Source organism: Numida meleagris, chromosome 5 (assembly GCF_002078875.1).
Source record: "Numida meleagris isolate 19003 breed g44 Domestic line chromosome 5, NumMel1.0, whole genome shotgun sequence".
Classification (NCBI taxonomy): domain Eukaryota; kingdom Metazoa; phylum Chordata; class Aves; order Galliformes; family Numididae; genus Numida; species Numida meleagris.
The window spans coordinates 57,288,466-57,315,829 of NC_034413.1; the positions used below are offsets into that span (position 1 = coordinate 57,288,466).

The 27,364-nt window shown below is 42.1% G+C and overlaps 1 long non-coding RNA gene across 1 annotated transcript; it reads right to left on the reverse strand.

Annotated features, from left to right (window-relative positions):
* Positions 1,480-26,420, reverse strand: LOC110400214. Its single transcript, XR_002439705.1, has 3 exons — positions 26,242-26,420; positions 12,989-13,037; positions 1,480-3,907 (listed from the first exon to the last, which is right to left on the reverse strand). It is a non-coding gene; the product is annotated as an uncharacterized LOC110400214 (long non-coding RNA).

Below are 27,364 nucleotides of genomic sequence, written 5' to 3' on the forward strand. Positions count from 1 at the left end.
AACTTTTGAAGGGGTTTTGAAATGGGACCTTACAATTAGTAACAGACATCAAATTTAGAAGAAAAAAAGAAACTTTTTCAAAGACCAAAGTTAGTAAGAAGTGTAAAAATCCCTTCGATTTCATTGCAGTGAAACATTTCAGTCAGATCCAAAATCAACCTTTTTTTTTCATCCAAAACCTCAGAAGATTATCATTTTGGTTGAGCCTGTTTTCTCCCTTCTGATTTTCCATTTTGGTGACCAGACCAAAATATGTATCACTCACCAAGCTCCGCTCATAAATCCTAACAAAAAAATGTGTCCCATGGACTACATTAAACTTTATTATGTAGAGTTTTCAACAATGAAAATCTCTCTCCCAGGCATTTTAACTACATCACCACAGTAACTGTCCTACCATGCTGCAACTTCTACTACAATATTTCTTTGTTGCACAGATAACTGTGACCAAGCCCTTGCTAACGTAATTCATGGGAGGGAGCAGCATGATTGAAACAATACTCACGCTTCAGAGTTGACCTCTAAACCTATCATAAGTCACAAGTGTCAAAATCAAGCAAGGTTATACAGGGAGGTTATGAAATTTCATCACTTATACAGATGTTGGGTTTTCTATGCCATAATGACAGTTGGGCAACTTAATTAATTGTGTATGTCCTAATGAAAAGGACAAATGGACTGTATTTTCTTTATGTTGTTTTTCATTTTTAGACGATGCTAACTAACTCTTTCTGCAGTAGTTTTATTTAGGGAGTTGTGGTTTTTTTCAGGGGAATTTGTTTTGTCTTTTTTTTTTTTCTTTCTGCTCTGTTTTTTTTACAGAAGTTCCTTTTTGTTTTCTTTGTTAGCATTGCTTGGTATGAGACAATGCCCCAACATCTTTCATTCTAAGCAAATGCAGCCAAGAGGCATATCAGGGAGGTATTTGCTCCCTGATGAAAGTTAGGGAGGAGTAGAAGTCACTGTTCACAGCACAATGTTTACAAAAGCTCAGGAAAGGAAGGAGAAAAGCCATGTGCTGACAGTGAACGTGGAAAATTAAGCAGAAGCAAAGTAACCGATCTAGCAAGAATTATACCCACCGATTGGTCGTCTACTCCTCCTGCACAAAATGCCAAGTGATCGTAAATGATCAGGAGCAACTGCAGTTATGTTTCATTGGAAAAGCTCCCTCAGTGCTATCTTCTGAACTCCATTCTTGTCCCAGGAATACTTTTCCACAAACTCATCAATATCCACCAGCAGGAAGGTTTAAAGCCTTGTTGTGCCTGACGTTGTCTGAGAGAAAAGTACTCCCCACTAATGACTAACCACTTCTGTTGGTCCCTCTGCCCTGCAAACAAGAGAGATCTGTATAACAGGGGGTAGGCATGAGTTTTTGGATGTATCCAAGCTCAGGTTCAACAAACACACCTGGGCAGCCCCAAGAGTTCTCTAACTGCTTGGATTTTCCTGGAGACATCTAATTAATTCCAGGGTTTTTCAGAAGTATCTGGAGTTTCCCAGAGAGAACGGCCATTGAGAGGCTGCACTGTGTGTGACTATCAGGAGCCCATTAATTCTGCCCTGTATGAGCATGATAACACACGGAAGAGATAAATCAATTTGGCAGTCTTGCCTTCAGCTTGTGCACACAAAAGTGTAATCCCAGGAGCCCTCTAAACCTGTGCATATTGAAGGTAGGATTTTCCTTCCCTTTTTTTTTTCTTTCCAAGAAAAATTAAAATGAACATCAATAAATTTGGGTGTCAGAACACAGAGAGAGTGGGAAAGCAACAGTGCTGAAAACACACCATCAGTGGGAGACCTACTTATGGCTCAAGATATCTACCAGAGGAATAAAGAACAAGAGCTGTACCCAGCTGTCTGCCATAGATGCACTAAGATACAGGCAGCAGCTACTTTCCTCCACTGATTTCAGAGACAGACAGGCTCTGACAGTCCGTTACTCCAACTCCCTAAATATGATCTTAAACTGACCGATGACAAAGCTGCCTGCAATGTTTGCCATCTGAGGATGGCAGTGTGGCTTGTATGAGATAAGATGGATGGTCGCTCTTACAGTACTTTGATCTTGAGATGCCAGTAAGACCTGGGAAGATTGACTTTCCCCTGCAGCGCATACAGTTCCCATTGGGATGGCACGGGTCCACCCCAGGGCAGCAGGAAAAGGGAATCATCGTTCACCAGATTAAGTGAATAAAGAATCACACAAAGCACTTGATTTCTCATCCTGGCTCAGTTTCTGGAACAAAATAGTATGGCTCTGTAGAGAGCTAATAAGCTGAAATTTGATGGCCTGCGTTTGTACAGGAAGTGAAATCCTACCTTCAGATGTCTTCTTCTGGCTTTACAAATCTGGATGATCTGTAGATTTCCATACACAGAGTTGACATTCTAACAAACGACAGAAGTATTCTCTTCTCTACACAATGAAATGTCATGCAAGGGTCAGCAGATGATGTGCTACCCCTTGTTCTTCACCCCTGGCACTGTATTCAACACCAGACTTCATGTCTTGTCTCCAGCTCTACTATTCTAGTTTACCCCCTATATCTAAGAATTCATCATGTAGCACAGCAGATATTAATGACATTTCAAGATAATTCTGAAACTGTAAATAAAATGAACAAACGTGGTTGGGATTTGCAGTCTCTGCAGGCTACCATTCAAATCCACTTCTTTTTTCTTATTCATTCCAAGGCTCTACAAAGGCATTCAGGTGATATTTAACGGATAGCTATATTATGTTGCTACTGATATTTATGTTCCTGTGGATTCAAGAGGCACCAGCTGAAATTGGGGGTCAATTATATGTATGTAGGATGGCCCATTGCTTGGAAAAACACAAGGGTGGTGTCACAAGGCCATAGAAGGACAACTAAACACCCCACTCTAGGTGCAACAGATAAACCTGGGGAATATGTACTCCTCAGATGGAAACAGCCATAACAACACCCAGTAAAGAGGAGTTTGTGTGGGGAGGAAAAGGGAAGAAAAAGGAAGAAAAGAATCCAACCAGAAGTTTTTAGGTGAGAAAACTAACTCCACCCTCATAATTGCTGCATTAGAAAGGGTTTTAAAGGGTGTGTAGCATGTCCCTACCAAAGACAACATCAGATTTACCCAACTTAGATTTTTAGTATTATCCAGTGATGATGTCTCCATAGCCTACCTCTGAAAGTAGTTAGTGCCCTAACTGCTTGGACTCTTTTTCCTTTTTCTGATCTTGGTATATAATCCATCATGGGCATGAACAAGAGGTGATTTGCCACCTCTCTATTGCTGTCTTCCCAATATTGGAAGATCCCGTTCTGCTGCACTGCAATTCAAAGCAATTCCACAACATTCTTAAATTTGCTTTGAAAGTTACTGTCTTTAGCACATTGAAAATGAAAATAAGTAAATAATGCCACCATGAAAACAAACGCCTGTGTTTAGAGGCATTCATGCACGAGGGGATGGGGCAAGTGGCCAGTGGTGGGGAGGAACAAAGAAACTTCTCTGGTCCTTGCCTTGACCAATGAAAGAGCAGCCCTAGGAGTTTGCTCCAGCAGATTTAAAAAAAATAATAACAGTCCTCCTTCTCCCAACATGCTAAATCTGATCCTTGCTAATGTGAATTAATACCAGGTTTCAGTGCAGCCACTGGGGTAATGTGATGCTCTGGAGTGCTGTAATCCTAAACAGAGCATTAGGAGAGAAGCTCCCACCGCAGCTGTGGCTCCTTGCAGGTGTTTCTTCCCCAGGCAGCCCCCCCAGCAGCAAGTCTGTTGCTGTGTGAGAGGCATGGGTTCTGGGAACTCTGTCATGTTCAGACAATAGTCTGAAGACATGGGCTGATCCAGAGCTGGTGGTACCAGGAGGAGCAAGGGAAGAAGTTCAAAGTGACATGTGCTTCTGTTTGCTATGTAGAAAGGGAGAGAGAGAGAAAAAAACAGGTAAATGAAGGAAATGTATCTCTGCTTTATCCCCCCTGCTTTATTCCCTTTCCCTGTGTACATATGCACTCTTTGTTCATTCGAGTGGTGTTCCCATTGCCCCTGTCTCTGCCTCGTTACTTTCCCTTATCCTCCCCCTTAAGCAAGCTCACACATTTCATCAACAATCCCCATATTCATTTTTTTCAGGGCACCAAAGGGAAATAGAAGTCTCCTCAGCTAAGTTTGGTGTCCCTTGGGACTGCCCTACTTTCCCTCCACCCATCCTTCACCACCCTCCTCCCCCAAGCCCTGCACAGTGCCTGTCTGCAGCCACAACTCGATATTGGGTTACAACAGGCCTCCAGCTGACCCAGTGGGTTCATCCTGTAAAAATACCGCTTGTGCTGTTCATCTCTCTGATTACTCTTGGCTTGTAACAGGTGGGACTGCCAACTTGAAGGGGGAGGGCAGGATGGAAGAGTGGCTCTTTAGCTGCATGCCCTCTTTGGAGAAGATGAAAAAGACCTGTTTGTTCACTCTTCTGTCTTTGTCCCTAAGATCTTGGGTTAGTAAGAAAAGAGTTTTGTGTGTGTCCTTTTTATTTTATTTTTTTTAAGTTCAGCATCTCTGAGGTCAACAGAGGGACAAGAGTAGTGCTTGCCTAGCTTAATTTCTTAATTTTCTGTTTAGATGCAAGTCCCTGTCAAAGTCCCAGCTGACTTCTGAGATCCTCTCACCACTGCAGAACAGGTCAGAAATTTAATTAGTTTAATGACAAATTCAATGCTTATTAATTGTCACTTGGGAGAAGAACCGCTCTTTTTGGCTATTGGCTCATGGGCTTTCTATCTTGGATGTACTCAGGGAGTGGAGAAAGAGGACAGAAACAACTAACAAAGTACTCTGAGTACTAGAAATGGATATTGGAGGGAGGAACTTCTATTTAATTCAGTGTTGCAGGTCAGATTTGAACAGTTTGCAACGTGGGTGTGTTTCAGATGTAGATTGTAACTCAATGGTTTGTTCCAGTTCCGTGGTGATGTAACACAAGAAGCATTGTTCTAAATTGTGAAAGAGTTTCCTCTCACTTTTGATAGCAACTTTACATTCTGTCTGGATTCAGGTAGTCGTGAACTGCTTGGTGGCCCATATTTGCCCAGGTAAATAAGGAAACACATGAAAGGTTCTTACATGAAACAGGTGGATTTCATTTTGTTCCATTAATCTCATTACATACTACTCACTTCCTAATGCATTCTTCCAGCGAAGACTTATCTGGTATAGAAACACTGGATTAATTACAGTGAGATGACCAGATACTTAGCTGGTGATTTTCTAATTCTCTCGTCACCTGCTCTGTATCTCATCTACAAGATTCTAAAGACTTGTATGGAGACCTTCAGAGCCAGGTTTTTCTGGCTGCAATGAAGAATTATTTAAGGATACTGCCACCAAGCTGGATGTATCCTGCACAGCAGGGAGAAGCTGATGATAGGAATTGACTGTCTCCTAGATTGACAGCAACCTCCAAAGCCAACAAAGCCAAAGTGATGTAAAAAGGGAGAGAGGGCACTGTACCAGCCAGATTGAAGGACTTCAGAGTCATTTGTTCAAAGGGGACATTTCTGTGTGTCCACATAAAACAATTTAAGTACTGATACTTTCACTTTTCAGCTAACAGTGACTTCTGTCTTCCTTTCTACATTTTGTTCTATTTCATAATGAAAACCAGAAAGCGAATTTAATTTCCCATTTTTCTGTTCAAGCAATTCTACTTGGGAACTGTGGGCAATAGGAATTGTATTTTTCAAGAAATTTAGAGTTGCTGATGATGTCTGAAATATAATGCTAGGTCATTTCTACACATGGATAGCTGCAGAATCTTTTGGAAGAAACTCCTTTCTTGTCTCACGCTTGTTCCTGTTTCCGTGAGTGTCCTTTAAGTCACTCTGTACCTCACCTAAAAAAAAATCTGCAAATTAGAAAAAGGACAATGGTTTGTCTGTCTTTAATTCTACAGTGGCAAAACGAAGCACAAAAGACTTTATATAATATATTGTATTGTATGATATTTGTTTCACTTTACAGACTCAGGAACACTATGTTTCTTTATTCTTTTATGTCTTTCTTCCCTGTATTTCTTGGAAAAAGGAATTGGAGTTGTTGCTGAGAATTTAATAAGTTTAAAATGGACACATTTTCACAAAATTTCATCTGCCCAAATAGATCTAAGCCACTGAAAATATTTTCCTTTCTCCAGTAGGCATCATTTTCTTGATACCTTAATTGTCATAATCTTGCCATAATCTTCCTTTCTTGAGAGAAAACTAGACCAAGAAGCACAGGTATTTGAGAACTATAAGCATACCATTAAATAAAACTCTTTCTAAAAAGAAACTGTCTGTTTCTCCACCAGTCATAGAGATCCCCAAGTGAACAAGCTCAATGATGTTTTTTCCTTCTCAAGTCATTTTTAAAGGGTAAATTACCCTATTTCAGCTATAAGCTTCATCATCATGACTGCCTTAAAATCATAAAGCAGGTGACACAATTTAGTGTGTTTGTCATTGCTGTATTACAGTGCCTGCTTGGCACAAGGTTCCTAAAAGCCTCAGGAGTTGCTCTGGGGATGAATTTGGCCTGCAGGGGTCTTCCATTTACTTTGATTTATTGTGATCATTCAAAATGTATTCTCATTTGGATGGTCGGGGATTTACATGCATAGCTTCCATTAACACTAAAGGGTGATACCATTAAGACAAATGTACAGTTAATCTCTGGCACTGTAGAGATAAAAATAAACCTTGGAGAGTGCTCTGGCTGAGCTGGACATGTTCAGTGCCTGAGTTTAATTTCACAGCGTAAGGCAACTTTAAAATGCAGCTTTATAATTTTACTACCACTATCCTGTATTTCTTAGGGACAGGGAGAGGAGAGAAATTGGGGATCTGTTCGTGGGAGAACTGAAGGAAGATGAGATCCCTTCCTTCAAGACTCAGCATGAAGACAGAGTTTGACATGAATAGCAGGGAGGATCAGATGATTTCTCCTCTCTGGATCACTGTCATAGGATTGCTTTTGAGCACTAGGGTGGTTTTTGCTGTTATTTTAGCAGTGTCACAGTAACCTTTGGAGAGGGAGCTTCCTACCCTTTCACTGAAGTCATGCCAACTAATAGACCTATGTGAAACAAGAGAAGATCCGTACCCAGAAGAGCTAAAAACAGAAAAACAAGTAGGGTTAGATGGGAATTCAAATCTTAAGAGACAAGAAGCATCTTTTCATTGCTGAGATTAATGTAACTGATGTTGTGGTACATTTTTTTGACAAAGAAAGAGTAAGAAGGTAGAATTGCCACAGAAAAGTGCTGCTGAGGCATCTCGGATGTTCAGATGAAGATCATGTTAAGAGAGGAGGGAAGACTGTTACTCTAGGGGTATTAAGCTTGATAGTTTATTTTTCATTTGCTCAGGCTTGGGCACGAGACTTGAATGTAAGACCTTTCCAAAAAGGCATTTGACAAAGCCTATGAGAGCCTTTGTCCCACGATGACCAGGCTGTCTTGAGGAAATACGCCTACTGGCTTGTGAAAAGAAAACCCCGGCTTGTGTACTAAGACACCTTTCTCTCAGACATCTCTGTCGCTGGCTGAAATGGCTCATGCCCAGCCTCATCCAGCAAATCGAAGGTATACAGAAGCCAAGGGTCTGTCTAACAAATCTTTCCTCCAAGTCTTAACATTAGTTCTAATGTGATGCAGACCCTTTCCATGTTCTTCCAGCCGAGGAGAGGTTGTCTCTGATATGTGGAACATCCTGCTTCAGAGAGGTGCCCAGAGTAATGTGTCAGGTGCACATCATCGTGTTGGACCATAACAGGCAATGAGAAAGTGATGGCCTGAGGCATTGCAGTGGATGCAACACTGAATAGTCACTTAATCCCTGACCTAGAGCAAGGTGCTTCATCTTTCTGTACCTTCCTCTTTCTCCCCTCACACTTCTTCTCCATTTTCTTTATAGCTTCATTGAAGATAAAGCCTGGGAAAGCAACTTGTACATGTTTGCATTAGAGATTGTCACTAGTTGTTTTCTCAGTTGCTTTAGTGAAGCCATTATATGTCACCAACATGGACACAGACATACTTTGGCGTGGGCAGGAACCCCCTTTGGGGGTTATTCTGTCTGCAACTTTATTATTTTATTGGTCACCACAACATGTTTTAAGTAGTTCCTTGTCTTCAGCTGTAACTGAATACTGATTTTTGATAGCTCATTAGGCTCTCTTGCTATAGTAAAACGAATTCTATATTTCAAACATCACTAAACAGTTTTCCACTCCTCTGGGTGAATCCAAGTTTGCAAATTTTGCTTTGCTGTACAGTACCATTCAACAGCCTGACCCAGCAAAACTCCTACAGATCTCACAAGACCCTTGGCAAAACACAGAAGAGAAAATATTCTGTGTAAACAGCAAAAGGAAGCAGCGAGGAGGAGAGAGAATGAATGCAGTTCTCATTTATTTGCTTTTAGGGCTTTTTGTCTTCTTTTTGTCATCCTCCCCCCAGCCTTCTCCTACCCCCCGCACCCAAGACCAGAATATCATGCATGTAACAGAATCAGTTCCAATTAGAAGGTTTTGTTACAGCTGTAATAAGCTTTCACACAGGGAGAGTCCCTTGAGACCTATATTTCATCTCAACTTTCCCCACCGCATTAAACAGAGAGTTTGATTCTGAAAAACAGAGATCGAAATTCTCTCCTCCTGCACTCAACACTGGCAAGTAATGAGAATTGACAATTCCAAGGCTCAATGTGAAATTAGCATGGTCTGGACTGAAACTGCTGGTGTGATAACAGGTTTTGGGAATGTTTCCACTTCCATCTATTTATTTATTATTCTTATTAATTATTATTAAGCTCATGATTTGGCAGAGAGAAGGTGGGAGGAGGAAGAAGGGAAGAGAAAAGGGAGTCAGTAGCTTGGCAGCACACAGCCTAAATCTAAACACCACACATGCTTGCTATACCCTGGAAAAACCTGGATCTTACACAACAATTTCTGTAACAGCATCACTTGGATAAACCAGCAACTTACTTGGAAAGAATCTTTGCTTTCCTAGAATTCATGTAACTAAGAGATAAAATGACCTTGAGGGATGGCAGCTTTCCTCGTAAAATGCATTAACTCTTTCAGAGCGAGCCTCACTGAAAATCCCCATTTATCCATACTGTGGCAAATCAGACAGAACAGGACAGAGGCTCTACCAGTGGGTCTCTTTGTACTTACATCATCAGGTTTCCCATGCACCCTCAGGTCTGATGACTTAGAACCATAGAATCATTAAGGTTGGAAAAGACCACTAAGGTCGTCTGGTCCAACCATTAACCCAACAATTTAGAAGGGAGACTTTAAAACCATCCAGTCAGCATCGCCTGTATGTGCTGATAAACCTAATGCAAACAAATGACTTGACCCGACTTTGCTCCTTCCCACTCAAATGACCTCAGAACTGACGACTTGACCCACTTCGTCGTCCCTTGAAATGAACTGCCAGACAAGTTAACACAAGGTCTCTCCCAGAGTGATAGTCACTTGGATTGCTGTCTTGAACTATTTGTGTTCCCGTTGGTCCTACAGCAGTGACTTTTAGGATGAAGATGAGGAATGAGACAAGCAGCAACCAATCAAATCTTCTGTGCAGCTAATTGAGGAACGATCAGTGCTGTGCAGAGCAGAACTGACTGAGTGAAGACTCTGGGGCATAATGTTATTTGGCTGGATTTTCTGGCATTTAAAAATAGTGTTTTCTCTGCTGTAACTTTCCCCTTCAGAGGGCTGCTCTTCCCTCTGCCCTAGTTGCCTATTTTCACAACACCAGTAGGAATGCAATAATTCTTTTCACCCTCTGTCAATTTTGATCAACCTACAGATTCAAGGTTGTTAGTGGGTAACTGACAGAGTGAATGGTAATTCTTGTTTGCTTGAAAAAGAGGAAAGAAGAAAATTCAAAGTGATCATGGAAGCAGTTTTCTCAGGTCGTTTAGAGGGGAACAAAAGGGGTCGATCAGGAGAGAGAAGCAAAAGGAGCGATGAGCTGGATGCTTTTTACTAGTTACTCTATACCCAGATGTTATGTCTGTAAAGAAGCCTGTTTCATACTGCAGAATATTTCCACAAAGAGAGATTCTGACAGCTTCCACTTTTCTCTCATTTTACATGATGCTCTTAGACCAGGTGCTGCACACTTTTCGGAATTAAAGACCCCCACAAAGGCCTCTTTCCCAGACCAGAGCTATCCCAGCTGTGCTCAGACAACACTGACATCCACTTTCCCTTAAATTTGCTACTAGTTTGTCTTTGAAATGAAAACTCTCCTCCCTCTCTTGTCCACATTCCTGGGTTTCACCCCAGAGGTAGCTGTTTCACTGTCAATTGAGCTGACCATGAGAGATAAGTATTCCCTTCTGCTTCATCATGAAAAAAAGGACTGCAGAAGAGCTCTCTTTTCTATGTACTCCTCAGCTGTCATCACTCTGTGAAAGATCATTTAATGAATCTCCAGCAAGATGTTTGAAACGACGGGAAGGATGGATCTACCTTTTCAGCTGGACACTGGCGCACAGCTCCCCAAGGTGACGCAGCTTTGTGCATTTCTCTGCAAAGACAGCAATGTTAAAAGTAGAGCTGCTGATGGAAAAGCAGCAAAGAGCTGTGCAGGGAAGGGGAGATAGATGTGGCTGTCCTATCTCTTAATTTCTCTTAGGGGTTTGTATAGCTGGGAAATGGGGAAAAGGTGGACTGTCCACCCTTTTCCCCATGGCCCCAAGTCCTGATAGAAAGATGAAAGAAAGAGGCCTACAAAGCAATGAAGTGGCAACCTATCCAGGCCAGAAGTTTGTGCAGTAATTCTGCAAGAGCTCATAGGAACACACACACCTCTGGCTGCTGGAACCTGTTTGACTGCCAGAGGGGACATGAGCCAGAAGACCAGGTCACCCAAGAAAAAAAAATAAAAACAAAAATAAAAACTCAAAACCAACAACAACAAAAAGAAAGAAATAGCACACAGAGCTCTTCCAAAATACCAACAGAATCAGCCCCATGACAGGCTCATTGAAGATAAAGGGGTCTCCACTAGGGATGAATTTGCTGTGGTATAATTAATTCCCCTTTGTAACAGTTGCCAGCAGGGATATCTGATTAAAAATCTCTCCCTCTTCCAATAGGAAGCACCTCCTGAAGCACGGCACCTCCCTTCCATTCCCCACAGTAGGAAGCACCAGTACAAGTCCCAGTGTGAGACTTGAACCTGCAGTGACCTCCTGAGCCCTGCAGTGGAGAATATATTAGCCAGTGAGTCATGTTGACTCTGGCTTGAATCTACATGGGCCTCTTCTTTCATACCAGAGAAACCACGTTCATACAGCTATGGACCTTGCCTGTATCGGATGACCCTTAATGCATGAATTGGGTGGTGCTTGTTGCTGACATCCTTGCCTGGAGGAAAGGAGTGAGCAATGGGGTGGAGATGTCAAAATCCAGTTCCTCAAGAAGTTACATCCTCTCTGTAATTTAGGATGTAGAAGAAATTGTCATCCAATTTGAACATTAAAGACTAAACCAGCACTCTGAATAATGGAAATAACGACTTCTCATTCTCTGTGGGTGGCCTTTTCTTTATAGAGATCCTTGCTTGTGTGAAACTACATCTTTTTGAGGAGCTGCTTTTTACTTCCTTGCGTGCCTTTCCTGTATAGAGCCAACTCATCATCTGTTCTTTGTTCCCTCGTGATGGTACCTTTTGGCCTTCCAAACCACCTCCTGCTGTGGATGAGCTAGCAGAATTGGTAGCCACTTCTGGCTCCCTTTCTCCATTCTCCTTATAGAATCACCAGTCACTTGGGATCTTCTCAGATCCCGTCTGTGTGCATAGGTTCAGCAGACAGGTTGGAGCAGCGTGCAAGCGGACAATCAGACGACCCCGCATGGAAAACCTAAGGTTTGAGAACGAGAGCTTACGACCTAATCAGCTGATGGCATTCCTAGAACTCTGCTGGGAAGCAGCAGCTTCCAGATGAGAAGCAAGACCAAGCAAGCCTCCCAGCCACAAATGCTGTGGGTGGGTCTGTTACTCACACAGGGATGATTATCTTCAGCTTTCAGGCAGGATGCCAACCTGACGATATGCAGAAGGGATTTTGCCCACTAGTGAAAAGCAGCCTACTCTCAGCTGGATGGAGCAGCTGGTCAGCAGGACACTTAATCACACTTCACTTGAGGTACTCAGGTGTTTGAGAGTTTAATGCAAGATAACACTCTGCGTCTGGGTAGGGCACTCTGTATCCGCTCTTAAGGATAAGCTGATGAACTCTAGCTCCTTCTGCTGATATTTGCCAGGATACTAGCTATTTCAAACAGAGGTTATCCTCTGCCTGATTCTCTCTATCAGCCTGATAACCACCAGGATATTTGTGCTTTTGCCTGATTGTCCTTCTTTGCAGCTGAACAAAGAGAGCGTTGTTTCCAGGATATCAAAACTAAGTTCACTTTGATGGGCCTAAATTACCAGCTGTATATCAAGGGAAAGATATCAGCCAGACCAACACCTCCTTTCCCAGTTCCTGCATCCCCCAAGCTCCTGCCTCTCAGAAATATGTTGGCATCTACTCACAAGCACTCATGCAATCCTGAACTCTCATTGATGCCATTACCTACTGACACCACTAATGGTCTGCAAAGAAACACAAATTGATGTTGATAGGAAGCCTGAGAAAGCAACAGAGGGATTTACTGGTCAGGAAAACACTAGTTTTTCCTTTCCTTATTCATACTGTGGTTCATTGGGCTGTCATGTAACGCAAATAACATCCATGGCATTAGCCTGTATTCAAAATAAATGCTTCCTGTGGTTCTTAGATAACTTCATCACATAGCACCTGAAAGTTTAAAAAAAAAGGAAAGGAAAAGGTTGTTCATTGCCTTCTGTGCTCTACTGATACATGTTTGTCCTGCAGACATGAGTGCGTGGGCTGCACAGCTATAATTCTGGTTTCTATATACTGTACCTTTAAATATGAGTAGGCAGTCTGCCTGTACGACTGGGAGGGTGTAAATCTGGAAAGACATTTAAGAGAAAAGAAAAAGAGATACCTTTTGCAGTGTCATTCATGTAAGAAAGCACAAGATAGAACAGATTTAATGGGAAACATGTAATCCACCCTGAAACCCAGGTTCAGTGGTTATCCAGAGCAAGCAATATCAGATAAATTTCCCTCACCAGAACTGCTCTCTGAGGAAACCTCTGCTCCAAGAGCTGGCTGTACTGAACAGCCACTTGGATGACCCTGCCTTAAGGCCGGCTGTTTCTGAGGCCAGCAGTTCCTCAGTGGAACAGCACAACAAACGCCATGCACAGATCCTTCTGAGAAGGACCATGTGGTCGCTAACAGCCCAGCCAGTGGGTCTCCAAAACACCTTACAGCCACAGTCTCCATGCAGACCTGAAGGAAGCAATAGTCTGGCCAGGGCTGCACTGCTGCTCCCCTGCCACACAAATTTGTTTTGAAATATCTTCAGCCCATTGGTGCCAGGGAGTCTCTTGCAGATGCTCCAAGACAACAGCCTCTAAGCAGGTTAGGTCTACACCACAGGGGGAGGAGTGGTTTGAGAGCACAATTAAGCACCCTATAGCTTAAAGCTTCATCACATTGTTGGCTGCAGCTCAAGCTTGAAATGCCCACATTTGGGTTTAGGAAGGGCTAAACTTGGCATAACTCTTGATGGGATGGACCACAGCCTAAGGCATCATCTACAGTTCCCATTTGTGCAGACTCAAGTAGATGAGAGCTCAGGCCCAATTTAAGGCCACAAACTGGTTCCTCCCCTGGCACTCAGCCTATATCCATGCCCACATGCATGGGTTTGGGCCCATGCAAACATACCACAGTGGTTCCATAGACACTACTGTGTAGCAGCTACACTCAGTTCTTTTTACCTTGTATGTTTTCCAAGCTCTCCATACCCATAGTGTTACTGTCCTTTTTCTTTCCAAATGAAGAAGCAGGACTTCCCCAGAATCCAGCACCAAACCATTGCCAGAAGTAGAAGAACAACTTAGCCCTTCTGACTCCAGTGCCGCAGGCTTTGTCTGCTAGACAGCAGTGCTGGTCATGTTTGAATAATGACATTATCTCTGCTAGACAAGCCATAGCCCAAAAGTGAGTCATTGCTGCGTATGTCTCCAGATGACTGGAACTATTGCTTCTAACAGGTTTTTTTGTGTGGTTTTTTTGCTTGTTTTTTATTTGATTAAGTTTGATTGGGACATCTATCAGAGTCTTTGGGGCAAGAGATGGACATTTTGCTGTCACTATTCACCTGTTCTGTGTTTCATACATGTACCTTTCTAAAGTGCTGCAGAATGATTAGCAATAGGAGTAGAGCACACAGATTGTATTCATACTGGTTAGAACTGGATTGCTGTGGTGTTCTGCTCTGCAGAACCCAAGAATGACATCAGAAGACTGTGGTGGTGTTCATTATATGAGATTTGGGCCTATGTTTGGAATCAGTACTTACGCAAAGGGCACTGAGGGTCAGAAGATGTTAGCTGGTCTTGATTACTCTAAAAATAGTTTATTAATATGGTTTAAACATGAGAAAACACAGATTATTTAGTTGATCCAATTAGAGAAGCAGCCAGTGTAAATCCCTTTGTTCCTTTCATTTCATGTAGAGGGAATAAGCATTGCGTGTTTGTCAACAGGGGGATGAAGCCACGAGTCACCATTCAGCAAACACTTCCAGTTCTGTACAGATGGATATCTTACCCCTTAGCAGTTTTAGGCAACCTGGACGGAGTCAGAGCAATGCCAGAAGGACTTTATCCTGGAGATCCAAGTTCTAGGAACAATGGCACACAGAAATTTTTTGGTGTCCCTTACCTACCCATAATAGGATGTTTCCCATACACGTAGCAACATTTTGTGGCCTGTCATCTTCAGTTGAATCTATCATGTCATTGAGACAAAAGGAGGCAATATGTCCTTTCTGTGGTCCTCAGCAGGCTCCTGAGCTGCCCAGAAGCACGTGAATTCATGTTAGCACCAATTCCTCTAGAACAAGTCTCAGCGATTGCTGGGGACAAAAGTACAGGTGTGATTTAGGCTATGATAACAGGGATGACTTCACAGAAACTGCACCATGTTGACTCCAAAACAACATCAAGGGAAAGGCAGTTAAAGATTTAGAGTTCTTCTCTCTACCTCTCTGCTACGAGATCACATATGGAGACAGAAATGAGTTTCTTTATTATGTTTTCATGTTTTTATGACTCTGTTTCCTATTTGTTAGTGCACATAAACACAGAACCGCACTTGTACTTGTTTCCTGTTAGTGCTGAATACCATACATCTACCTCATGACTTACGGATAGGTGGAATTTTTTACACTTGTCCTACAGGGCTGGCAGTTCTCTATAGATGCTCCAATAAATCTCCCTAGAGAAGTATGCTTTAGATGTCTACCTTTGTTTCCTTGCTGAAGGCTCAAGTGCCAGCAGATTTCAGAAGTAAGTGATAAGATCTCCAAGCTATGCCTTTGCTGATGGATTCACTCTCTTCAACCATATTTCTCAACTGGCTTGTTTCTTCACTGTAAGCCACACTGGAACAACCTCTGAAGCTTATAATCAAGAGAGAGACCCACTTTTTACGTGGTATGATAGAGATAGGACAAGAGGGAATGGTTTTAAACTAAAGGAAGGGAGATTTAAGTTAGATGTTAGGGGGAAATTCTTTATTCAGATGGCGGTGAGGCACGGGCACAGGCTGCCCAGAGAAGCTAGAAGCTGTGGATGCCCCATCCCTGGAGGTGCTCAAGGGCAGGTTGGATGGGCCCTGGGCAGCCTGAGCTGGTGGGTGGCAGCCCTGCCCTGCCAATGGCAGAGGGGTAGGAACTTGATGATCTTTAAGGTCCCTTCCAACCCAAGGCATTCTATGATTCTGGTTCAACAGAAGGCCTTGATTTGAGTCTCGCACATCATGAATGGAAATTTTGTGAAAGATTTTCATTTATCCAATGCAAAGAAGGTAGATCAACAGCTCTGTACGTGTCTGGAGGTTTTTTTTCCTTGCAACAAGAGAAAGAAATCACATCAAAAATTCTACACTATATGGCACTTGCTCTGGAAGAGAACAGTGCTTATAAAAGCAATGCCAAAGAATTGCACCAATGTTTTTTAAATACATAAAAAGACATTTACCAGGTTACAGTGAGTGGATTGACTGGGGAGAGAGAGAGAAGAGAGGAATGACGCATTTGTTTCACTTGTTTCCATAGACAGATCTTGTAGATGAAACAATTTTCCCCAGGATGAATCTTAGACAGAGAGAAAGCACTCAGACACCCTTTCTGCTAGTCCCCCATCAAATTGATGGAGATGATCTAAGAACATGGCACTATTGGACTTGTCATGAAATGCCAGCTCCTTCTTGCATGTCGCAGGCTTGTTCCTCATGCTCGGCTGCACGTCCAATTAATGCTTATTGGTGGGATTGTGAAGAGAGGAGGTAATGGGTTTTGGAGGACTTTACTTCAGAAGATGCCAGACTGAATCCAGCTTTTGCTTTGGGATGGTGACAGCAGTTAGCATCTGAGGGCTACTAGGCCCTGGTCTCCAGTCCCCTTCCTTTGAGATGACTATCCAAAAAACCACCATTGTTGCTGGCACTAATTTTGATCTTTTCTGCCAGTGTCAGGCCTCATCTGCACCACCTGTTGTGCCAGTAAAAGCTGCCGTCTGTCAGCACAGCCTGTGTCCTCACCCAATGCTGAGGCCTAGAAGGGGGGTAAAACTTTGTCTTTCTCTTAGGTGCTACCCCAAAATTACTTTCCCAGCACCATGCCACCAGCACAGATGGCAGAGGCTGCATCTCCCTTGCCAGTCCAAACAGTGCAGGAGCAAGTCTCCTAGAATCCTACTGGGTCCCAAATATTAGCAAGATTTAATCACATCTTTAAATATCACTGGTTGAAGCGAAAATGGAAGCATAGCCACAAAACTCTCATCCATGGAAAGCCTGTGCTTCCTCAGCAAGGGAAGCATTTAGTACAACTCAGAGGGGTCACCGGCAAACTTTTAGCATAACTGACATAGTCCTACACTCTTCGCATGCCCCAAAGTGAGTACATAAATAAATGCCTTCAAAGACACTGGGGTTGATCAGGTGACAGAGACAGAACTCTAGACGAAGACTGAGTAGTTTGAGAGCTAATGACCATACTCTGACAGCCTGGTGAAGACAAGGCTTCTCTCTTTAACACTGTTGTTAACCTATTGCCAGAGGCACTCACTGACACTGAAATTCGGGAACTATTTGCAAGCCCTTGGAAACACCTTGTGCAAAATTAATCCCCTGTTGAGTTTGTATTGGGAAATGCTATGAAGGGGAGAATGGAAACTCACTTCCTGAGAATCTGAAAAGATGACCAGGCAATGTACAACAGTGCTTATTTAGGAACAAGCTTTTGTTGGGACAATACTGCTTAACGTGGGCTTTGGGTTTCACTAGACCTTTTTCCCTTTTAAAGGATGATGTCTAAATGAACAGGGCTGAAACTCACTTACCAGCAGATGTCCAATGCCAGGTCAAAACCAAAAGGCCAATTCAGCAAATTAGAACTGAACTCTGAGTTAAATACCCCAAAGGCTCCAGAATGCAAGTGCTGACCCATCAGCCTTTCCTCTTCAACATTTTCCACTTTCCAGTGCAATCTCAAACACCCAGTTCATGAAAGGAATAGCTTCAAAAATACAGCCATACTTTACACTGCACATCACACTGAAAGAGGTTTCCTTTTCTAGAGCACATCCCACATCAGTGGATGGGAACCTGTGTACTCACTGTTAGGCTAGCAAATCTTCTTAGCAGTCTTTCATATTTCCATGGGGTTTGGAGCTAGTACAATGTAGTTTATTCTTTTCACTTTCCTCTTGTTCTTTTTTCTTCCTTCATTACTCTTATTTCATTTTCCATCCATAGGTTGTGCATAGGAAGTCAAAATGTGGTAGCAAAAAAGGTGGGCAAAATGTTCAGATTTCTGGGTAAAGAGCCATTTTTTTCTCACCAGTGTCATATTTTTTTCTCTGCCTGGGTCTGGCAGGAGCTTCCTCTGAGGTCTCACCATGGTACCAAGTTTGTTTGAACACACATGTATGAGGTGATTCCTTCAGTATGTGTGCTTGTGCATGTGCAAAACTGAATGTTTAGAAGAGAGGCCATGAAGTGAGCACCATTTCAAAGGCCCCTGTTTGTCTTGGCATCTTTCTCCTCTCCATTTTTGTTAATTATTTGACGAACTCTTGCTTTGCCTGATGTCCTTCCAAAGGAGAGGAATCTTCAGCCAACTGCGCACCATTATTCAAACGTTCAGTCATAGCTGTGCAAAAGCCTCTTCAAAGCCCAGCCTGCTGCCCCTGTTTCTGTTTATCAAACAGCTGTGTTGAGATTGGCTTCGTTTGGTCAAATTCAAGAAGCAGAGCTGCCAAAATTATGAGAGAGGGAGCAGGGGAGAGTGAAAATGCCTCTCACCTCACAGGGAGTGAGAAAAGGGAAAATGGCAGCCTCTGGTCCAGGATGTTATAAATAACCAGTTTGGCACTGCTGCACAAGAAACAGCTTGGCTAGCCTTCTCTTCTCTTCTCCTTCCCCACTGGGCTTATTATATATTTAACCCTTTGCAGCATTTCTGAGGGAGGAGGTTGTGTCAGCCAGAAAGACCTCTCTCTGTATAACCCTTTGCACGCCACATATATCTCCAACATAACCTAAAAGGTCAGTGGACCAGGACTAAGTCAAGGCTCCTTGCCTCACAAATGTTTATTCATGAAACAAGCTCTCAAACAGCACAGCGAGTGAAAAATTAAGTAGAAGTTGAAAAGGCTTGTGTTTCAATTCCTTCATAGCAATAAGCCTAACAAGAAAACTGAGAGGATGAAAGGAGAAAAAATTCTGTTTTGACTGAAGGACACATTTATTTACAAGGTTGATTGCCTCTTATTGCAAGAGACATGAAGGTATTCCCCTAGGTTAGTTGCAACTCAGGAACTGTGCAACTCTGGAGAGTCTTTTCCAGGAGTGTAGACATTAGAGAAGGGCAATAGCTCAGAGATATCCAAGTAGCGGGAATGAGACTGATGTTTGGAAGGATGCTGGGAAAGGACCAAGGAAACAGGACAAGGGGAAATGGTTTCAAACTAAAAGAGGGGAGATATAGATTGAATATAAGGAAGAAGTTTTTTTACAATAATGGTGGTGAGGCACTGGAACAGCCCAGAGATGTGAGTGGATTCCCCATCCCTGGAGACATTCAAGGTGAGGCTAGATGGGGCTTTGAACACCTAATTGAGCTGTAGGTGTCCCTGCTCATTGCAATAGAGTTGGACCAGAAGATCTTTAAGGGTCCCTTCCAACTCAAACAATTCCATGATTCTATGAAACACTTCAATCTCTCTGGAGGTTTTTGCTAAATAGAGATTGCCTGCTGTAAGATGCCCCAATGTTTTATCCAGTCTGCAGTGTTTCTCAGTTTTGACAAAATGCACTCACCACCTCTGAAGTGTAAAGAATTTAAAAGCAAAAGGGATTAGTGTTAAATCCACCAGTACCTCTGAGCACAGATCAATGCACTGTGTTTATTTGCCACTGGCACCAAGCTGGGCCAGGCAGAGTGATTAATCCCCACCTGAGGCTGAGGGATAAGCCCCACGTCTCTACACTTCATGCTCAAGTCTCTGCTCAGCTCTGTTTTGGGGAATAAAGCCACAAAAAGCACAAAAAATCGATTTGCAGAACTCATTCTGTACGAGTTTGAGAGACATTATTCTCAGTGGATCTTTCTAAAATGCAAATTTGCCAAGGGGCACATCTGGCAAAACCAACTCTTTTCTAACTTTTTTTCCCAAGCAAACTTTTTCACAGTTCTCCCTTTGAAACAGTTTTCTTACATATCTTCAGATAGCCTGGACATCATTTGGATTCATTACTGTGGAGTCCAAGGCAAGGCTCCCAGCAGTGCCTCCACTTACTGACCTCTCTCTCTCCTTGTCAGCACTTTGGAAGGGTCTTCCCTGGGACCCTTTGTTCCAGCTCTCTCTGACCTTGGCAACCTTCTAAGAAAATCCTCGGATCATCAGTCACACACTGCCTCTGTAACTTGATTTGGCCAACTCTCTTGTTTTCCATCCCCTCTGGTATCCTTGTCAGTCTCCCAGATAGCACTTTTCCCCACTCCATTTGTCTTCATTTGGAGCCTCTAGCGATACCTCCTTCCTAATCTCTCCAAAATTCCTTTCACTCTGCTATTCTGTTTTGCGCAAGATCTAAGCCACCACTGGAAATAACCATCCACTCAGCTTTCACTTGCATTGCTCCTAGAAAAGCCTCTACATAAATGATCTTATTTATTCTGGATGTGAATCCTTTCCAGCAGAGGAAATTGGTCTGAAATTTTAGGCACTTCCTTAGGTTCTGGGTGGAGGATAGAAATTTCAGAGAATCTTTCAATTAATACCTATGCAAAAACATCTCAGTTTGAGTCAAATACTCTTTGAATGTGGCCCTAGAACAGAAATCCTAGCAGAAGGGCTGTTCTGTGCCATCCTCAGCAGAAACATATCATCCATAGAAGCATAGAAATAGCCAGTTTAAATGTCCAAGATCCCTAAGATCTGAAGTTGGCTATAAGCTGAGTTTTTCCAAAGGAATTAAATACAGAGATACCACATGGAGTGTTTCTGTCTTTGTCTGTACCCTTTCAGCCACTGACACCAGTGGGACTGATGAAGCAGTGACCTTGTCAAGCCAGCTTCACTGGACTAGTTTGTAAATTCTAAATAGTAGGAAGCAACCAATTACCAAAAATGCTCTCAGATTAAATACTGCTCTCCTAAATTAGCAGTGCCCAGAGAACCTTCTCTTCTTCACATCTTTTGATAGTAGGTAGCTCTTGAAGATAAATATATCCAAAAAATTGCCTGGCAGAAAATGGGTCATATATCTCTACTTGGAAGACTCAAAGCTGACATATTCATCTGGTGCAGAATGAGATATTCATGCTAGCTCCGACGGCTCAGAAAAAGAGCATAAATTATCACACGGAGCTTCTTAGAACCCCTGCAATAATTCTGCTGGTATCTGATCAGGTTCTCTCCAAAACATCTCATTTGCCCTGAAAGCAGAGATGATGACAGCCGATCATTTGGGGAAATAAACTTATCATCTCAGTGAAGCAGCTAAAGGACACTCTTTTTCGACTGATCTTGATCTTTAGAACTTTTGCATAGCTAGAGTGCAGAAGATTGCTGAACTCAATAATTCAGAATTTGCCCCAGAGTAGAAAGCCAGAAGAAGGCCGTGCAAGGGGCAGATTCTGTGCTGTCCCTCAAGAACTGAAGACAGTTTTTCACACCGGAGTATCCAGTCTTTTACTTGTAGGATGTTCCTTCAGTTTCAGGTTTCGCTGGGAGTTTTCAGTAGCAAGCAGACTGTCTTATTTCAGATGTTTGTGGAATTGAACAGCAGAGAGAAAAATGCCAGGGCTCAGACCTTTTGCTTGAGAAACGTGAAACTTCCTTTTGATATATTTCTCCTCAAAACGTGGTATTTATTTAACAGGCTCCCTGACTGACTCTGGAAACCTGCTATTTTGACTCAAGAATTTTTCTCAGTGAATTATATTAGATAAATATAACCGAAGTGTGTGATTATGCTGGGTCGATTAACTCCTGATGTTGAAACAGAACCATTCCTTTGGCTGTTCTCAGCAGCAATTTGTCACTGGTTTATGTTAGAAAAACCTCCCCATGACTGAGTGATGGAAACTTTAAAAAGCCATTAAATCTTGCCCCTGCAGTTAATTGTTCCTGATTTTGTGTATTGCATTTATTCACAACTATGTCTTTCCCTCTACAGTCAAGATGTTGGTGCTCTCTACAAGACCTGGAATTAACATAGTGAAGGTTTCTCATGCACTTTTCCTGCATTGTCTGAACATGTCATAGAAGTCTCAGATTCAATCCACTTCACTTTGCTGGAAAAGAAAGTCTGAGCTAAATCCTGCAGTGTGCTGACTGTCTTTAACTCCTGCTGTCAAATGGAGATCCCAGAGGAAGAGGCATGTATGGATCATGCCTTTTCCTATATTTCATGAGTTCTGTGACTTTTAAGCCCTGTTTCAGACATCTTATATCACATTCCTGTCATTTGTCCTTCAGTGAGAAGAAAATTGCATTTTTGTCTCTGTTTTCACTTTCTTTTTCCCCAGCATAAGGCAACATCTCCAGCACAGTGAAAGGTTTCTTACTCTGAATTCCTACTAGTGCCAGAGAGGGACAGTCCTCATACAGAGTCTTCATTATACCTTTATACTACTGCCAAAACTCTGTAAAATTGCTGAATACCACCATGCCCAAAGTGATAAATCTCATGTTTGGATGAGAAGCAAAATGCTATCTTGTGCTTACAATTCTTTATTTTTTTAATTATTTTAGGAAAAAGCATTGGGCTAAAGTATTTATAGAGTCATAGAATCATTAAAGTTGGAAAAGACCACTAAGAACATCTCGTCCTACCATCAACACATCAGAAAAACAAGAAAAATATGTGCTGGGCTAGAAAGTGTGAGAAATCCATGACTCCATACTGTGGCAACCAGGAAGTGCCAAAGAACAGTAGAATGGGTTTAATAATCATCATGGCTGTTTATTTCTAATCATTAATTGGTTCTGATCCCTATCCTTTTGGCTTGATGACAAAAGTCCACCTAAGCAACAATTAATTTTGTTTGAGGAAGGTTCCTGGAAAACAAGCAAGACGTGTTGGCTGTTGGAGGCTTGCCAGGCACGAGGCAAACAACCTGCAGTGTTCGCAGACATTCTATTTGATTAAAAAAACTGTCACAAAATGTTTATACCAGGTAATAGAGGAGTGACAGCAGTAACACCAGATTGTGCCCAAAGCCAAAAGAATTAAAGGCGTTTCTGCAAATATATCTTGAAGGCAAAGACTGTTCATCACAATTCTAAAATCTTCTCACGGGCCTTGTGGTCCCAGCAGCAGACAGAGACAGCCTTCTAGGGAGAAGTTAAGGGTCTGTGCAGACAGTGTCACTTTTTGACACTGGCTGGTGGAGGCAGAGGAAGAAGAGTGTGGCACAAGGGAGTGAGAAAGCATTAATACTTTGCCTCAGTCCTTTGACCTCAGAGATTTCCATGTACTTAAACCGAGAATATGATTCCCAGAGGTTTTGGGAAATGAATGGTTGTCAAAACAAATACCACCCCCTTGACACCCTTCCTCCTTCATTGTAAGCAGTTTTTAATCACTTCATGATCGGCTGCACCAATGGGAAATTGTGATTAATACTGTGTACTACTAAGAAACTCCCATTGTTTTTTTACCAAGGAGTCATTAGAGTTGGCCTGTACTATGGACATAGGGTTACCTTCCTTTGAAACAACAACTCAGGGAGCATGCGGCTCACAGTTATTGCTCTATGATGGGATCCAGATGAATAAAATGAAGAAGAGGTCGCCTGCTCACTGGCCCTTCTCTATACAGCTCCACAAGTTCCTTAGATGTTAGTAAGCATTTATGGCCTCATTTGCAGGAACACAGGCACAAGGCAGGTACAATTGTTTCATCTGATCAGTGCTCACCAATGAAGAGTCCCTCTCCTCTGCTGTCTACTGAAAACATTGACCCAAAGCATTTCTTGAAATGACATAGCAAGCTGGATAGTTGGTTCTGAAAGCAACTTCTTTGAATTCATTTTCCATCTTTTCACTTTAAATTGTGAAATGTTTTGATTTTAAAATTTAATGGATTTAATGGTGGTTTTTTTCTTTTTCTTTATTTCTTTTCTTTTTTTCCTATTGAGATCAAGTCCAAGTTGACTGGGCAGTTAAGAGGATTTGACTTGAGTCCCATGAAACATAATCACAATGTCCTGAACAGATAGAGGGCAAATTTGCTCAAAGATCTCTTATGGTGCCAGCACTTCTCCAGGCATGAAAAACTGTTCCTATTTTTCATATTGTTACTTATGAAACACTCCCAAGCTGGGCCATTTGTTCCAGCTCATTTTTCCAAATCACTAGAATTCAGGCTGAACTCATGGAGAGAACCAAACAAAAACGTTGTTGGAAACATCACCACAGACTCAAACTGGAATCAGTTTGAGGCAGGAATTGGGAGACCTTGTCTTGATTTTCACTCAAGCAATTGTGAGGCCAATGGAAATTATCCAGCTGCTGGGCTGCAGGTTGGAGTGGCCTTCTCAGTGAAGCTTCTGTGTATCCTACAAGTATGCCGAAATGTGTTTAAAGCTTTCAGTGACCACTGAGACTCATAGAGGCTTACTTCCTGCATAACATAAGCCACAGAATTTCACTGGGAAATCCCCTCTTTGAGCCCATAACTTCTGGCTAAGAATGAGTAAATCTTACGATGTTATGTTGGCGTTAAGCTTTTCACCCTTGCAGCAACACAGTTTGGTTGAAAATGGTTCACTCTTTCTCTTTTCCTTTTGTTGTTGTTGTGTGTATTTGTAGAGAGTGTGGACAGAAAATGGTTGTTTTCCCCACACCTTCTGTAGCACTTTTCTTAAATTATGCGATCAGCCTCTGAGACACAATTGGGAACCAGTGATGTGCAACCTGATGAAATATATACAAGATCAAAGCTCAGATGGTTCCGAGCCAGCGAGTGGGAATGTGGGTCTGAACTTTCCCAGAGTCTGGAGGAGCTGGTTCAGCCCATTGTGAAAGCCCTGGGTAGATTCCAAGTGCACATTTTCCTAAAATGTGGAGGTATTTAGATCATTATCTCTCATTTGAGCTTATTACAATGAATTGGCTTCTCTGTTCACTACCTTTAGAACAGGTCTGATGATTATTTTTTTAAGAAACTTTTACAGCAGTATGGTATTTGCTTGAATATGAACAGGAACATCATGCTTAAAGATTGATGATGCATAACACAAGGTGAAAAGGGGTTCATAACCTTACATGGGATCTTACTTCTTTTTTGCAGTTCCAAGAAACACAGCAATGTCTGCCCAGCAGATAGCATTTACTCCAGCAGCTGCTGTAGGAGAATTAATTCCTAAGGGGCATTAAGTGCAGAACCAGCCAAACGCACCTCTGTAAATGACAACCCCTGCCCATTTATTAATTCATTATGTAATTAACATTGAGAATAACAATGTAAGTGTTAAACTTTTCTTAACACTCTCCAGTGTTCTTCTTTTCATAGATTTATAACTTTGTCTAATTTTAATCATTTGAACTGAGACTTTCCATGTTTATGCTCTGACTCAGGCTTTTTTTTTTTTTTTTTTAATTAATGTTTTAACAGTCTGGCCATTTCCAAAAAAAGAAACAGAGGAAAATAAATTACTCTTCTAAACCGGACATTTTTCCCTAACTGTTTTTCTTGAAGCAGTCTGAAATCTTAATGCTTGCAGGAAGAAACTTGAGAGGGAATAAGCTGGGAAAGAGGAGGGTGCTGTTATGTTGGGGTTAAGCACCTGGACATGGCAATATGCGTATGGTCCTTACAGTTTGTAAGAACTGAATGTCATCCAGCCACTAAAGTCTCTACACATTGTGTCTGAAAGTGCCAGTCTCTACTGTAAACTTCTTACTTGGAAGGCAGATAAATTGAAATCCTGAATAGCAGGACATAACTGCAAACAACAGCAATATAGGTGGTCGCAGTAGTGGTTGCTCTTTGAGCTACAGAAAAGTGCAGTGACCTGCTGATCTGAGTGAAGGTCGTGGTTACAAGCCTCAACTCTTCATTTTTTTTTCAGTTTTCCATGAAAGGCAGCTCTATATCACTGCCTGGGCAGGCAGATAAGAACCATTTATATGTTTTAAAAATAAGTTTAAGGAAAAGTTTTGTGAGAGATGTATACGGAGCTAAGATCTATTTCATGTCAATCTGCCTTTTAGAAAAATTACATACTATATCTAAGTGATTGATTGTGCTGAGTGTAGTGGCTTAGGCCACATTTCCTCCCAGAACTAGGAAGAGGAACCAGCATTTTGAATACCCATATATTTTTGCTGGCAAACAGAGAGACTGAAATGTATCACGTCTCTCTGTAACCATCTGTTCTTGTATAGTAACAACTCCCTAGCTCTACCAGTTGCACCTTCAATTCATGTGGCAGATGTGCAACGTACTTTCAACGTTAGTGGACTGATGCAAGAGATTCATGCACACCCTCCCCACCTCCAATAGCGTGTACTTACTCAGAGGAATCAAAGACCTAAGTCCACTGCAGAGTTTGCTCCAGTCCGTTGAGTCTGCCAGGAGAGTAGGTTCTGAATGTGTTCTCAGATCCATTCTGTATTAGTTCCTCAGCATGTTAACCATGGACTCTTCTATTTCAAGCTACTGCTTCCCCACAGCCACCCTCTGAAAACCAAGAGGAAGCCACTCCCAATACAGACTTGTTCCCTCTGGTGTATTTTCTCATAGGAAGGCATGAAAGAGGAGAGGGAAGAAGGTAATCCAAACTATTTCAAGAGCACTTTTTTTAGGAAGATGTTTATTTAAAAAATGTATCTTCCTTCAAACTTCCTAAATTCTTCAAATCCCACCACTGGAGCAAATGTTCACAGTAGCTGTCAATAGCACTATATAAGGTTTGAAAATCAGGGCTAGGAAGAATGGCTCTTGATTCTTCCCATATTTTTCCACCTTGCTCTGCAGTTGGTGGAGATGGAAACCTCACAAGAGACCTTGTCCTTCTGCTGATCTCCAGTGACAAATGACTGTGGGCAGCTCTGGAGGCATGGCTGAACATTCAAGGTGTTTGCTTTTCTCGTGAACTTCAAGACCTCTCTTTGTTTCTGCCTGAATCAAGGCCTTTTAATGACCAGGATGTTGTAGTCCAACTGGTGGGTTCTGCTTTCCAAATTCTGCTGTGAGCAAAACAGGTGCAGCTTTTTTTTTCAAAATTGATTACCCCAATTATTTCACTTTATTATATGAAGCCTAAGGAAAAGATGAAGTGCCCTAATTCCTGGCCACCTGCCAGTTGCAGCTCAATCATTAGAAATTACAAATTGATGCTGGTTGTTTTGTACCATTCCATGGGAAGATTTATGTCTTTATGTAGCCAGTGCTGATGGAATAAATTAAGCTGGGCATGAGAAAGGAATAAAGATTTACTCAGCATTTGAAAGCCTGGCTTCAATGCCTCATGGAAGAGTGTGGCAAATATTCAGTAGACACACAAATATATCACATATCCCTAACAAAGAAAACCTGGGTAACTTGCCATTAAAGCTGTAACGTTTCACCCTACCACCCTCTCATTCACAGATAAATCCTCAAGCTGCTGTGAAAAAAAACACTGTATTCTCCCAG